Genomic DNA, 14,737 nt, shown 5'->3' with positions numbered 1-14,737 from the left:
GTTGTCTCGCCCGTGCTGTCAGAAATCCCCTGCGAGACTATGGTTGCTTGAGCTCATGGCAGCCGCGTTTGAAGGGCGGATTAAGTCTGCCCAACTCCGGTGCCCCCTCAGGTCTTAATGGGAGACAAAGGGAAATCCGAGACAGGGTGATAACAAGGGGCCCTCTGACTAAACAACCAGGCCAGGGGCTACAAGCTAACTGACAAAACCTAAAGTATGTGCGGAAACCCGCCAGGGAAAAGAACAACCAAAATCCACTTGTCCAATACTCCTACCCGGCACCGCCGGATACCAGAGTGGACCTGTGGAAGCGGAACCCTCCGCAAAATGCACCAAAACATAAATAATAAATAATAAAGCGGACAAGCCGCAACACACGGCAAGGCCGTGACTCACGAACACCACTGGATGTTATAAGGTGATTAGTCAGGACTCCAGGAATTAGATGACAAACTTCCGAGTTCAGAGCTTCCAATACTGGAATGACCGGATACAGCAAGACTGGAACAGACTCTCAGCAAACAAAGACAGCATGCAGGAAGCTATTACCGGCGTCTGTGAGAAGCCCTGGGAGTGTATTAAACAAGGAGTCCTCCAATCAGCTGCCAAAAGGCTGATTAGAATAAATGCCATGCAGCTGCCTTGCTGCCCGGCCAGAGAGCAGGAGAAAACATTAACCCTTAAAGCCTAGCAACGGGGAACTCGGTCCGCCAGTGGCGTCCCCGTTGCTAGGGTCCGTGCGGCTCAGCGCGCCCGGCGTCCAGCGTTGCCAGGGAGCCGGCGGCTGTTCGCGTACGGCGTCCCTGGTTGCTAGGCGCCGGGCCGCACCGACGAGCGGACCCCGGCGCCTAACATCTGGCCAAGGTCTGTTTGGAAGCTGCCCAACCTATCTTGACTTCATCATAGAGAACAAAGTATCCGATATACGTACTTTTAATGTTCGGGCTACATAAACGCGGAGTGTGCGTACCACATCCAAAGTAGCCGGAGTACCTGAATTTTCTGAAAAACAGGAACTACGATTGGTTGATTGATGTGAAAGAAGATACAACCTGCGGTAGAAAAGCGGGATTTGTCCAAAGGTCCGGTCTGTCAGTATGAAATACCAGATACAGTGGCTTGCATGACAAGGCACCCAAATTGTGCAACACACCTTGCCGAAGCTAAGGCTAGGAGAAACAAGGTTTTCCAAGTTCTAAACTTAACATCCACATGTTGCAAGGGTTCAAAACGTGACTGCAAAACCATGCAAAATTATATTCACGTCCATGGAGCCGTAGGTGGTGTGAGGGGAGGTTATACTGAGGACACCTTGCAGAAAATTGTGAACTGTTGGCAAAGAGCCAAACACCTTTGAAAGAAAACTGACAAGGCAGAGACCTGCACCGTTAGTGTCGCTAAACGCAGTCCTCCATCTAACCCCGTCTGTAAAAAGAGCAAAAGATGGGATAACTTGAAAGAATATGTCAGAAACATCCTAGCTTCACACCAACCACTCGCCAAATCCTGTGATAATGAGCTGCTGAAACTGGCTTCCTAGCACGTAACGTGGTTGGTATAACCAACTGTGGAATGCCCTCTCGTCTTGAGAGTGGTCTCAACAGCCACCCCGTAAAAAGCAGCCACGCTAAATCAGGGTAAAGGAACGACCCCTGCTGTAGTAGGTCTGGACGTAGCGGAATCAGCCAGGGATCGTCTGCGAGTAGACCATGGAGATTCAAGAACCACACTCTCCGAGGCCAACGAGGCGCCACTAGTATGACAGTCGTGGACTCTCGTTTGATCCGCTTTAGCAACCGAGGAAGCAGCGGAAACAGAAATAGATACACTAGGCTGTATGGCCACGTAACTGTCTGATGATTATGGCGAGAAGCCATTAGATCCATCTTTGGGTAACTCCAGCGCTGGACTAACATCTGGAACATCTTCTGGAGGAAAATCTTGATGACTGAGACAATCTGCCTCCCAGTTGTGCACTCCCGGAATGAAGACCGCCAACAATATCACATGGTGATGTTTGGCCCAATTGAGGATTCGAGCAATTTCTTGCATGGCCATGCGACTTTGAGTCCCTCCTGGTTTGTTGATGTATGCGACTTCCGTCGCGTTGTCCGTCTGAACCTGAACAGTCTGAGACAGGAGCAAGTGAACTGCCTGACGCAGAGCGTTGTAAATTGCCCTGAGTTCCAGGACGCTGATTGACGGTAATCTGTCTCGGTCTGAACATAGACCCTGAAACTGACAATGTTGGACCACTGCTCCCCAACCTTTGAGACTTGCGTCCGTCATCAGAATTATCCAATTCCAGACTCCAAACCTTTTTCCCGCAGTGAGATTGTGTATGTGGAGCCACAAGAGTATTGATACTCTGGCCCTGGAGACAAGCGCACCATCTGATGAGTTTGTAGACAAGAGCCGGATCACTATGCGAGAAGATCCAGTTGAACGGGACATGAGTGAAATCTTCCGAACTGGAGTGTTTTGAAAGATGCCCCCATCTGTCTTAACAGTCGAATGCACAAATGCACAGAGACTGTCCATGGTTTGAGCACTGGCAGTACTAGATGATGAATAGCATGTACTTAATGTTGTGGAAGATAAATGCCTTGATCCACCGTAATCAGAATCATTCCTAAAATGGAATTCTTTGACACAGGAAGCGACTCGATTTTTTTTTTAAAGTTGACAATCCATCCGTACTGAACTAGTAGACTGTACAACAGTAAGGCATGTTTATGAAGTATTTGTTGAGATGAAGCCTTGATGAGAAGGTCATCTAAGTATGGAACGATTATCACTCCCAGGGATCTGAGATGAACTATCATCACAGACATCATCTTTGTGAATACCGAGGCGCTTGTTGAACTGCAAACTTAAGTACGCCTGATGCGGTGGCCAAATTGGAATGTGTAAGTATGCATCCTTGAGATCCCGCAAAATCATGAATTGCTGTGGTCCTAAACCTGCAATCACTGACCGTAGGGATTCCATCTTGAATGTGTAGTAAGTGACGTACCGATTGAACCCCCTTAGGTTCCATATCGGTGTGACCGAGCCATCCGGCTTTGGCACTACAAAAAGATTGGAATAAAACCTTGTTGGTGTACTGAAACCTGAACCAAAACTGCTGAATGTACGAGAGACTGAATAGTGGCCTGCAGACCTGCTCACTTGTTTGCTGACACAGGCAGACCCGTCTTGAAAAACCGCATCGGTGGTAGACAATCAAACTAAATTTTGAAACCTTTGAAAACAAAATTGCCGATCCACCCGTCTGTGATGTCTGAAACCACGCGAAGTGAAACGTCTGAAGGTGTGCTCCCACAACTGAAGAGCCAAGATGGGCTGGGAGCACGTCATGCCACTGGCTTGTCAACGGCCTTTGTGTCCTGACGACGGTTTGTGGTTTGTTGAAAACCACGTCCCTCTGCATGGTTGTTCCTCTAGCCCACCCCACCCCTAATGTTGAGCATGCATACAAATGTCTTTTGTGTCGTCACGTTGGGCAGTCCGATCACTCATCACTCTGGTTAATTCCCAGGTATTTGTCGGTATTAGGGAGGGATCAACCAATTACTAAGGAAGTTGAGGTCTGGCCAGAGGGAGCTTTATTAAGTTTGCAGGGTTGCTTTGAGTGTATTGATTGGGATCAGTTTATTGAGGAGGCTACTGGGGATTTAGGTGTTGATAACGATCGTTGGGCATCAATGGTGTCATTGTATAGTAATTGTTGCATAGAAAGTGTTACTAAGAGGAAGTTAGCTTGTACCTTCCCAAATGACAAACCTTGGATGAACAGTGAGGTTCGTACCTTATTGAGAGCTAAGGATAGGGCGTTTAGAGTAAAAGACAAATTAGCTTATATGATTTCCCGGTTTAATTTAAAAAAGGGTATTCGTCTTGCTAAGGAAGCTTACTCGAGTAAGATTGAAAACCATTTTAAAGAATCGGGTGATGCAAGAACGATGTGGAGAGGAATTAAATACATCTCTGATTATAAAAGTTCTACTTCTGTCAGGATGGGCGGTCCTTCGTCTGCTGAGCTAAATCACTTTTATGCACGTTTTGAAGAGGTTGACTCTTCTACAGGTAACTCTTTTAGATTCCATTCAGATAGTTTTTTGACCCTGACTGAAGTTGAGGTTAGGGATTGTGTCACCAGAACGAACGTAAGGAAGGCTCCTGGCCCGGATTGTATTTCAGGCAGAGTATTAGGGGCATGTGCTGAGCAGTTGGCAGGCATTTTTACAAAGATTTAAAACTTTTCCCTGAGTCAATGCACTGTTCCACGGTGCTTCAAAACTTCAATAATTGTTCCAATTCCTAAGTCTGCGTCGGTCATTGGTCTGAACGACTATAGGCCGATTGCTCTCACTTCATTGATTATGAAATGTTTTGAGAGAATTGTTTTGGTCCATCCATTGGGATTTGACCCTAATCAGTTTGCCTATCGGTCGAACAGATCAACTGAGGACGCAGCTCTTATGGTGCTTAGTAGAGTACTTTGTCATCTTGAAAATAGAGACACCTATGCTAGATTGTTATTTGTGGATTATAGTTCCGCCTTTAACACGGTAGTGCCGGCGGTGTTAGTAAAAAAGCTTTTGCGGATCGGATATGATGCGGCCATATGTCATTGGCTGTTGGATTTCTTGACTGGGCTCTGACCTGTCTTCTGAACTGGTGTTAAGTGTAGGAGTTCCGCAGGGGTGTGTTTTAAGTCCCTTCTTATATTCCCTGTAAACCTCTGACTGTGAGTCTAATTTGGAGACAATCTCTGTGATTAAGTTTGTGGATGATACCATTCTGGTGGGTTTGATAACCGATGGAGATGAGAGTGGTTAAAGAGAGGAAGTGAGAAGAAGTCAGCGCCCGAGGTCTTACCCATGTGCTGGGGCCGGCTTCACAGGTGGCTTGTGGGCAGCAGCAGAGGAGGGCTGCCGCACCAGGTCCGTGGGCAGTGGTAGCGGCGGTGAGGGGGTTCGCTCGTGGCGGCGGGACGCCGCTGCAGTGGGTCTCTCTTGCCGATATGTTGCTAGGAGACCAGGGGCAGTGAGCTGTGAGGTTATGCAGAGATGTCTGCATTACTGGTCAACACCATGTTGGAGACCAAGTCTGAGGCACAGCTTGGCTTCCTGTTTCCTTCCAGCCAATCCAGGGAGAGTTCTCCTTACAAAAGGGGGCTGGTTTATGACAGGGAGGCCAGTGCTTCAAGTTACAACCCTGTTGTAGGTGCTTTAGCCCTGTGCTCCCAGAATTCTTGCTGTGTTCTGGTTTCTCCTAACCCTGCTTAGCCGGTTCTCAGTTGATGCTGCAGCCCTGCCGTTCCTAACCTACTGCTGCCTGTGGAAGCGCTCCAGGAAAACCCAGTCCAGTTAAATCCTTTGGGCACGGACGGCCTCTGTCTTTCTGACTCATCTTTCAAGCCACAGTCCACAGATCTTTGTCTCCAGCTACGGCTTTGAACCACTATCCACAGTTCATTATCTACAAGCTCGTCTTTCAAGTCACAGTCCACCGTTCTTTGTCTCCAGCCACATCTTTTATCACCAAAGTATCATAGTTAATTATCTACAGTCTCATCTTTCAAACCACAACCCGCAGTTCTTTGTCTACAACTAAGTTTTTAAGTCACCGTCCACAAGCCACAGTTCCCTACTTCAGCCTCATTCTCAAGAACTACAACTCACTGAGTCTTAGCCCCGCCTACGTTCCTCATTTCCCCTTGTCCCATGAGAAGGAACTACATCCAACCCCCTCTTATTCGTCTTATTCATCTGCAGACAACCACTTCCTTGGGCAAGTCTCAGGCGCCGGATTCTCAAACCTTGCTAAACGTGACAGTAAGCATTGGCCCAATAAATACGAAGGGTGATCAGGCCTCAGGAGGGGATAGAACTGCAGATATCTGGTCTCGCTTTAGTAAGCAGGAGGCCACACAATCTCAAAATGTGCAGTTCATGCAGAATGTGTCCGAACGTCTCGATTCTCTCTGTGTTGCCATGACGGCCCCTCAAGTATCGACGGCTGCTCCCACATTAGCACCTCCGGTCCCGCTTCTGCCTGTACCAGTATCACTTCCACGGTTACATTTGCCATCACCCAGTAAGTTCAATGAGAATCCAAAACAATGCCGTGGGTTTCTCAACCAGTGCGAAATCCAGCTCGAACTACAGTCGGCCAACTTTCCATCAGCACGAACCAAGGTAGCCTATATAATTTCTTTGCTTACTGGGCAAGCATTGGAATGGGTCTAACCTTTGTGGGAGAAGACAGATCCCATCCTGTCTAACTATTCAGAGTTCGTAGCAACCTTTAGAAGAATCTTCGATGAACCGGGCAGGACTTCTGCCGCCTCATTAGAGATCCTGCGCCTGCGTCAGGGCACATGTACGGTTAGTCAGCACATGATCCAGTTTCGTACTCTCTCCTCAGAACTGAACTGGAATGAGGAGGCTCTCGTTGCAGCTTTCTGGAGCGGTCTCTCCGAAAAGATCAAAGATGACCTGCAACTCAGGACGTTCCAGATAAGTTGGATAAATTGATTTCCTTATGTAATAAATTAGACCTGAGGTACAGAGAACGCTGTATGGAGAGATCGCGGTCTGATCATCCTAAGCCTCGAGTCGTTCTTCCGCCAAGATCATCATCACCAACTACCGAACAACCCATGCAGATCAATCGTTCCCGTCTCTCCAACGAAGAACGTCAGAGACGGCGACAAGGGAACCTATGCCTGTATTGTGGTGCGTCAGATCATTTCCTTAAATCCTGCAGTCAACGACCAGGAAACGCCCGCTCCTAGCCTGTGCTGGAGAGGTCAAGCTAGGAGAATTCTCGGAATTACTTGCCAAGAAAGAGTCTGTCTTGTTAACTCACCTGGAGCTCCCTTCTTCCTCTCTACTCATCCCTGCACTACTTGACTCCGGAGCTGCTGAAAGCTTCATTACCTCAGCTCTGGTTAAATGATCAGGAATACCAACTGTCCGTTTGGATCGTACCATTTCAATTACTTTGGTGGATGGAAGTCATATTACTGAGGGAATCATATCCTTTCGTTCTATCCCTCTCAAGTTTTAGGTCGAGTTCTTCATTCAGAAAATATCTATTTTCTTGTAATTCCTTAAGCCTCTCACGAACTGATCCTAGGATTTCCGTGGTTAATAAAACACAATCCCCACATACACTGGCAGACCATGGATGTTCTCTCTTGGGGATGAAACTGCTTCCAGAATTGTTTGCCCTCAGTAAGACCCCTCTGTTCTTCCAGCCTTCCTGTGGAATACCAGGCCTTTCAAGATGTTTTCAGTAAGCATGGGGTGGACACCTTGCCTCCGCATTGCACTTGGGATTGTCCCATTGATCTGGTACCAAGCAAAACTTTTCCCCGAGGTCGAACCTATCCTCTCTCACTCCCTGAGACACAGGCCATGTCGAAGTATATCCGGGAGAATTTGGATAAAGGGTTCATCAGGTCTTCCACCTCTCTGGCCGGGGTATTTTTTGTCAAGAAGAAGGATGGGGATCTGCGGCCCTGTATTGACTATAGAGGTCTCAACGACATAACAATTAAGAACAGATATCCGTTGCCTCTAATTCCAGAACTATTCGACTGTGTTAAAGGAGCTGTTTACTCCAAATTGGACTTACGGGGGGCCTACAATCTTATACGTATTCGCTCAGGTGACGAATGGAAGACGGCATTTAATATCCACGACGGGCATTACGAATACCTGGTAATGCCTTTCAGCCTGTGTAATGCCCCAGACATCTTTCAAGAATTTGTTAACAAAATTTTCAGAGATCTCCTCTATGACTGCTTGGTGGTATATTTAGATGACATCCTCATCTTTTCCAGGGATCTGAAGACCCATCGAGAACAAGTCAAAGAGGTTCTAACTCGTTTACAGAGGAATCAATTATTCTGTAAATTAGAGGAGTGCACCTTCGAAGTACCCACGATTCCATTCCTCGGTTACATCCTCTCAGGACAGAAGTTACCGATGGACCCCGCTAAAGTGCAGGCGATTCAGGATTGGTCGCTTCCAGCTACCCTTAAGGGGGTTCAACGTTTTCTGTGATTTGCTAACTTCTACCGAAGATTTATTCAGAATTATTCTTCTGTCATAGCTCCCATTAGCGCATTAACCAGGAAAGGTGCAGAACAGGTCAAGTGGTCTCCGGAGGCTTTAGAAAACTTTTTGTCTTTAAAGGAAGCCTTCATGACTGCCCCTGTCCTTCGACAACCCGATCTCAGCCGTCCATTCCTGGTGGAGGTTGATGCCTCCACTGTAGGAGTAGGAGCAGTATTGTCCCAGCTCTTCGAGGACAAGAAGGTCCATCCCTGTGCATTCTTCTCGCGAAGATTTTCTCCCGCTGAACAGAACTACGCTATTGGGAAACAAGAATTACTAGCAATTAAGTTAGCCTTCGAGGAGTGGAGGTATTTGTTGGAGGGAGCTCAGCATCCAATCTCGGTAACCATAGATCACAAGAACCTCCTATATCTACAATCTGCTCTATGTTTGAACCCACGCCAAACAAGATGGGCACTCTTCTTTACCCGTTTTAACTTTAAACTTAGTTACCGACCAGGTTCCCTCAACAAAAAAGCAGATGCGTTATCTCGTTCCCTAAGTTCTGAAGAACCCTCTGATCGTTCAAAAGAGCAATTTATCTTGGAGTCCACCTCTTTCTCAACAACTAATACTTCTCCACTTCCTCATCCTGGGAAAATATTCGTCGCACCAAAATCTTCGCAAGAAACTTCTTACATGGGCTCACTTCTCCTTCATGGGCCATGCGGGCGGTCATAAAACGTTCAAATTTATTCAGTGCTCCTACTGGTGGCCTCATCTCAGAACTGATGTTCAGGAATTCGTGGCTGCTTGTCCGAAGTGTGCCCAACATAAAAGTCCCAAAGGTCCTCCAGCTGGGTTACTCCATCCGTTACCTGTACCACAAAGACCATGAACGCATATTTCTATGGACTTTATTACTAATAGTCTGGCAGACGAAATACCGTGTGGGTCATAGTTGACCGGTTCTCTAAAATGGCACACTTCGTTCCCCTGGCTAGTCTTCCATCAGCATCCCAGTTGGCAAAATTATTCATAGTAGAGATTTTCCGACTCTATGGTCTACCGCAGGAAATCATATCTGATAGAGGTCCTCAGTTTGTGGCCAAGTTTTGGAGGTCCCTATGTTCTGCTCTCGGTGTGAAATTAAATTTCTCCTCAGGATATCATCCCCAAACAGATGGTCAAACAGAGAGAGTGAACCAGGACCTGGAGACATTTCTACGTTTATTCATGTCCTCCTCTCAAGACAACTGGCTGGACTTTCTCCCATTTGCAGAATTTGCTCATAACAATCTCTATCATTCTGCTACAAAATCTTCTCCATTCTTCATAAATTATGGTTATCATCCAAAAGCTCCACAAGGCCCTGCTTAATACATCCAAGAGGTATAAGACCTATGCAGATCTGAAGCAAAAAGCTGTAAAAAGTCTTAAGGTGGGAGATCGGGTTTGGGTTTCCACACATAACCTAAGGTCGAACATTCCTACTAAAAAGTTTGCTCCCAGATTTATTGGGCCCTACCCAATTGAAAAAGTATTAAATCCTGTGGCTTACAAGGTGAAGTTGCCTCCGCTTTTAAGAATCCCTAATGCGTTTCATATTTCTATTTTAAAACCATTGGTTCTCAATCGATTTAGAGCTGCTCTACCTAAATCTCCCAAGATCCCATCAGCACAAAGAGACGAATTTGAGATTCACAAGATCTTCGACTCCCGCAGACGATATGGTCGCATCCAGTACCTTGTTGATTGGAAAGGATATGGACTTGAGGAAAGGTCTTGGGTAGGAGCAGAAGATGTCCATGCTCCAAGACTTCTTCGGACATTTCATGCCAAGTTTCCAGCTAAACCATATAGGTGTCCGGAGTCCACCCGCAAATGGGGGGGGTTCTGTCAGCGCCCGAGGTCTTACTCGTGTGCTGGGGCCGTGGGGCTGGCTTCATAGGCAGCAGCCGAGGAGGGCTGCCGCAGCGGGTCCGTGGGCAGCGGCGTGAGGGGGTTCGCTCATGGCAGCGGGATGTCGCTGCAGCGGGTCTCTCTTGCCGGAATATTGCTAGGAGACAAGGGGCAGTGAGCTGTGTGGCTATGCAGAGATGTCTACATTATTGAGCGCCGCCATGTTGGAGACCAAGTCTGAGGCATAGTTTGGCTTCCTGTTTCCTTCCAGCCAATCCAGGGAGAGTTCTCCTTATAAAAGGGGGCTGGTTTATGACAGGGAGGCCAGTGCTTCAAGTTACAACCCTGTTGTAGGTGCTTTAACCCTGTGCTCCCAGAATTCTTGCCGTGTTCTGGTTTCTCCTAACCCTGCTTAGCCGGTTCTCAGTTGCTGCTGCAGCCCTGCCATTCCAAACCTACTGCTGCCTGTGGAAGCGCTCCAGAAAAACCTGGTCCAGTTAAACCCTTTGGGCATGGAAGGCCTCTGTCTTTCTGCCTCATCTTTCAAGCCACAGTCCGCAGATCTTTGTCTCCAGCCACGTCTTTAAACTACCGTCCACAGTTCCACAGTTCATTATCTACAACCTCGTCTTTCAATCCACAGTCCACAGTTCTTTGTCTCTAGCCACGTCTTTTATTACTATTCAGTTCCACAGTTCATTATCTACAGTCTCGTCTTTCAAACCACAACCCGCAGTTCTTTGTCTACAACTATGTCTTTAAGTCATCGTCCACAAGCCACAGTTCCCTACTTCAGCCTCATTCTCAAGAACTACAACTCACTGACTCTTAGCCCCGCCTACGTTCCTCATTTCCCCTTGTACATGAGAAGGAACTACATCCAACCCCCTCGTCTTATTCATCTGCAGACAACCACTTCCTTGGGCAAGTCTCAGCTGCTGGATTCTCAAACCTTGCTAGACGTGACAGAAGACTCGCTGAGTGGGGGGTTAAAAACAACCTGTTATTAAACAGTAAGAAAACCAAGGAGGTTGTGATAGATTTTAGGAAATCTAAAAAAATTAGCATCTGTCTGCTGATTTTGAATGGTGAGGAGGTGGAAAGGGTTACCGATGTGACATTTTTGGGGATTAAGTTCACAGAGGATTTATCATGGTCCTTGCATATCATGTCTGTGGTCGGGAAGGCTCAGTAGCATCTTTTTTTCTTACGAAAGCTCCGAGTAGCAGGTCTGCAGCAATCATCTCTTGTTAACTTTAATCGCTGTGTTATTGAGAGCTTGCTGACCTACGCGATCACGGTGTAGTATGGTAATGCCAAGTGTTCGGATCTTGTTGCCTTGGAAAGAGTGATTAAATCCGCAGAGAGGATCATCGGCCAACCCTTGCCTAGGTTGGCGGATGTACTCACCGCGAGGAATCTGTCAAAGGCAACAAATATGATTGAAGATTGGGGTCATCCCTGTAATGTGTTTTTTCCCTCTTGCCATCGGGAAGACGTTAGAGGTGCTTAAGATGTTGTACCACTATGTTAAGGAATCGCTTCTTCCCTTCTGTGTATATGACATGAACTGTATGTAATGTCCATGTACAGTGACAATAAATTATTCTTATCTAAAAAAAAGGACTGAGGTCTAAAAGATTTGAACGCTGGTCAGAGTATTTCCTTTCCCGTTGACTGAGAGTTCCATTTATCCTATTCAGGACCAGATAACACCAGTAGAAGGGAACGCCCCTATTCCTCATTTTGACTCTGCCTCGGCCTGTCAAGAACGCAACCACAGCGGCTGTCGGGCCACAAGCCGAGAACAAACTTGTCCGACATCCAACGAGGCCGTACCTAAATACTCAACCAATTCACAAATGTGATCGGTAAGAAATATAAGCTGGTCTGAGGGAAAACCCTGTTGTAGGCCTAACCTGAGCTGTTTCGCCCATGCAACTACAGCCTTGTTAACCCAAACTCCAACTCAAACAGGTGTAAGCATCACCCCTGTTGCTGTATACATGGACTTTAGCATGGCCTCCAGCTTACTCTCCGAGGGGTCTTTAAGCGTAGCTGCACCTGGGACTGGAATAGTCAATTTTAGTGAAAGTTTAGAAACTGAAGACTCCACCGATGGTGATTTAGTTGTCATAGCCTGTGGGAAAAGATATTTAGACAGAAATCGCGTTGTCCCAGAAAAGTGTTTAACTGGATTTAGCCATGCTTCTATTAACTGCTTATTAAGAGATATGAATAAGAAAAACACACAGTCACCCATAGTCTGCTAGCAATAAAACCTCCTATGTTTCAGTGCAACCTAGCAGCTGGCGTACCGCTCTAATGAGATCATCATAGCTCGGGCTATTAGTGACCTCACTATCTGACCCCTGACCCAATGCTGAGATATCAGATGTGGCACTGAATCGTCAGAATGTGATTATGAGACAAACGATGACCATTCTTAGAAACTGAACTATACATGGACTTTGTAACCCAGCAAAGTTCTAGAAACATCCTGAGCCCACATTGGCTGCTCACACGGTATTACCCGTGAATCAGACTTAGCCGCCTCACGGTCTTTTTGTGCAGCGGACAACTCTGACTGTAAATCAGGCATTCTCACAGTTATCACAGACAAGCTGCTGTTTCTCATATTGTCATGCAGACAGACAGACAATAATACAGTGAGACAACGTCCGCACAACTCAGTGAAAATAACTGTAGTGTCTATAATACCGTGTGCACCACACTGTGTTATAGAGGAAATCTATGATGGTCACTGTGCCACCTACTAAACACCCCTGCCCCCTCCAGTGGCCGTGTGTTGTAGGACTGACATATTGCTGTAGGAAGAAGCAGGAAGTAGGTGTGTAACATTTGTGTGAACTGACTATACCCTATAGACAACTGACTATACCCTAGATGTAAAACCTATGCACCCCAAAAAGCACTAATAACATATGCTTAATAGCATGTTCTGTCCCTTATAGCCCTGGCCACCATCCCTTATATTTAGGGGAACCGCTGAACTAGGGACCACCATGACCTCCCCCAATGCTTAAAGCAGTAATCCGCGCCTAGCTTCTTCCATGCCCCCCCCCCGCATTATATACCAAGCACCGGCTCTGAGTGACGGTGCCCTGCAGAAGCAGCAGCTACCCACCGTGGTCTGTGCGCTTGTGGAAGCTGGAGAGCGGGGTAGATGTGATGGGCGCCCAGCAACGGCAGTGTGATATGTCCACTGCTGGGAGCCACGAGATGTAGCCTGACAGGTGCCCAGCGGCAGCATTATTTGACCTCTGCTGGAAGCCGCTTCCCAGTTGTCTAGAGGGGCAGATTGTAGAGGCAAGCGGCAGTGCTGTTTGGAGCTGCGCTGCCGGGTGCCGGGGAGCGGGCAGGTGCGGAGAGACACAGGTGCCCAGTGGCAGTATGTGTCTGACCGCTGGTGGGAGCCGGGAAGCGGGGGAGATTGAGCCAGTAAAGCTATACCTTAGTAAGCAGCTCATGCAAAACACGTTCCCCGCACACGGAGGGGCGGCAGAAGGATCTGACTACCCCACTATCACAGCAACAAGCTGGCCCAATGGAGCGGCATAAGCTGACCGCCCGCTCCTTACCTCAGTGTAATGTGGAGACTCCAACGGGTCTTCTCTCTAAGCTCCGTCCAGCTCCTGCAGCCATGGCTGAATCAGCTACCGCTGATGAAGGTCTATAGCGGGTCTTCTCTGTCTAAGCACCAACAAGCCTTTGCTGCACAATAGCAGCACACACTCCCGGACCCACGCTTCTTAATAAGCTGGGAAGTGTGATTGATGAAAGAAAAAATCTTTCGAAAAATTAATAGTAAACCCAGAAATTACTCCAGGATGCAACCTTCCCTGGTGAAGGACACAAAAAACACTGAGGCATCTTGGGAGTATGGAGGGGAAGGTGGGTTACACATTTAAATATTTAAATGTGCCTATCCTTGCTATCGCAACGTCCATATCCCAAGAGTACACCAGAGCCCCCTAGTGGATGAAAAAGAAATGTGATGTCACTCTGACACTCCCAGATCCTCTCACCTCCCCAGTCATGTCCCTGTATTATTACTATAGATATTCGGGATTTCACTGTGACAATCCCAGATCCCCTCACCTTCCCAGTCATGTCCTTGTATTATTACTATAGATATAAGTGATGTAACTGTGATGTTCCCAGACCCCCTCATCTCCCCAGTCATGTCACTGTATTATTACTGTAGATATAAGTGAAATCATTGTGTCATTCCAACATCCCCTCACCAGTCATGTCCCTGTATTATTACTATAGATATTCGTGATTTCACTGTGACACTCCCAGATCCCCTCACCTCCCCAGTCATGTCCCTGTATTATTACTATAGATATAAGTGATGTCCCTGTAACACTCCCAGATCCCCTCACCTCCCAAGTCATGTCCCTGTATTATTACTATAGATAAAAGTGATGTCACTGTGACGCTCCCAGAACCCCTCACCTCCCCAGTCATGTCCCTGTATTATTACTATAGCTATATGTGATTTCACTGTGACACTCCCAGACCCCCCTCACATCTCGTCATGTCTGTATCATTAATATAGATATAAGTGATGTCACTGTGACATCACCACCACTCCCAATGAATAATAATAATAATAATACCAGGACACAAGCTGCTGTCCCTGTATAATAATACCCATACACAAAAACCTGCCCCCTCTGTATAATACTAATAACAACAGGACACCTCATTCTGCTCTCCCTTTATAGTAATAA

The sequence above is a fragment of the Pseudophryne corroboree genome (genome assembly GCF_028390025.1).
Source record: "Pseudophryne corroboree isolate aPseCor3 chromosome 3 unlocalized genomic scaffold, aPseCor3.hap2 SUPER_3_unloc_33, whole genome shotgun sequence".
NCBI classification, from domain to species: Eukaryota; Metazoa; Chordata; class Amphibia; order Anura; family Myobatrachidae; genus Pseudophryne; species Pseudophryne corroboree.
The sequence above is the reverse complement of the archived record's forward strand: the minus strand, read 5'-3'. Positions refer to the sequence as shown.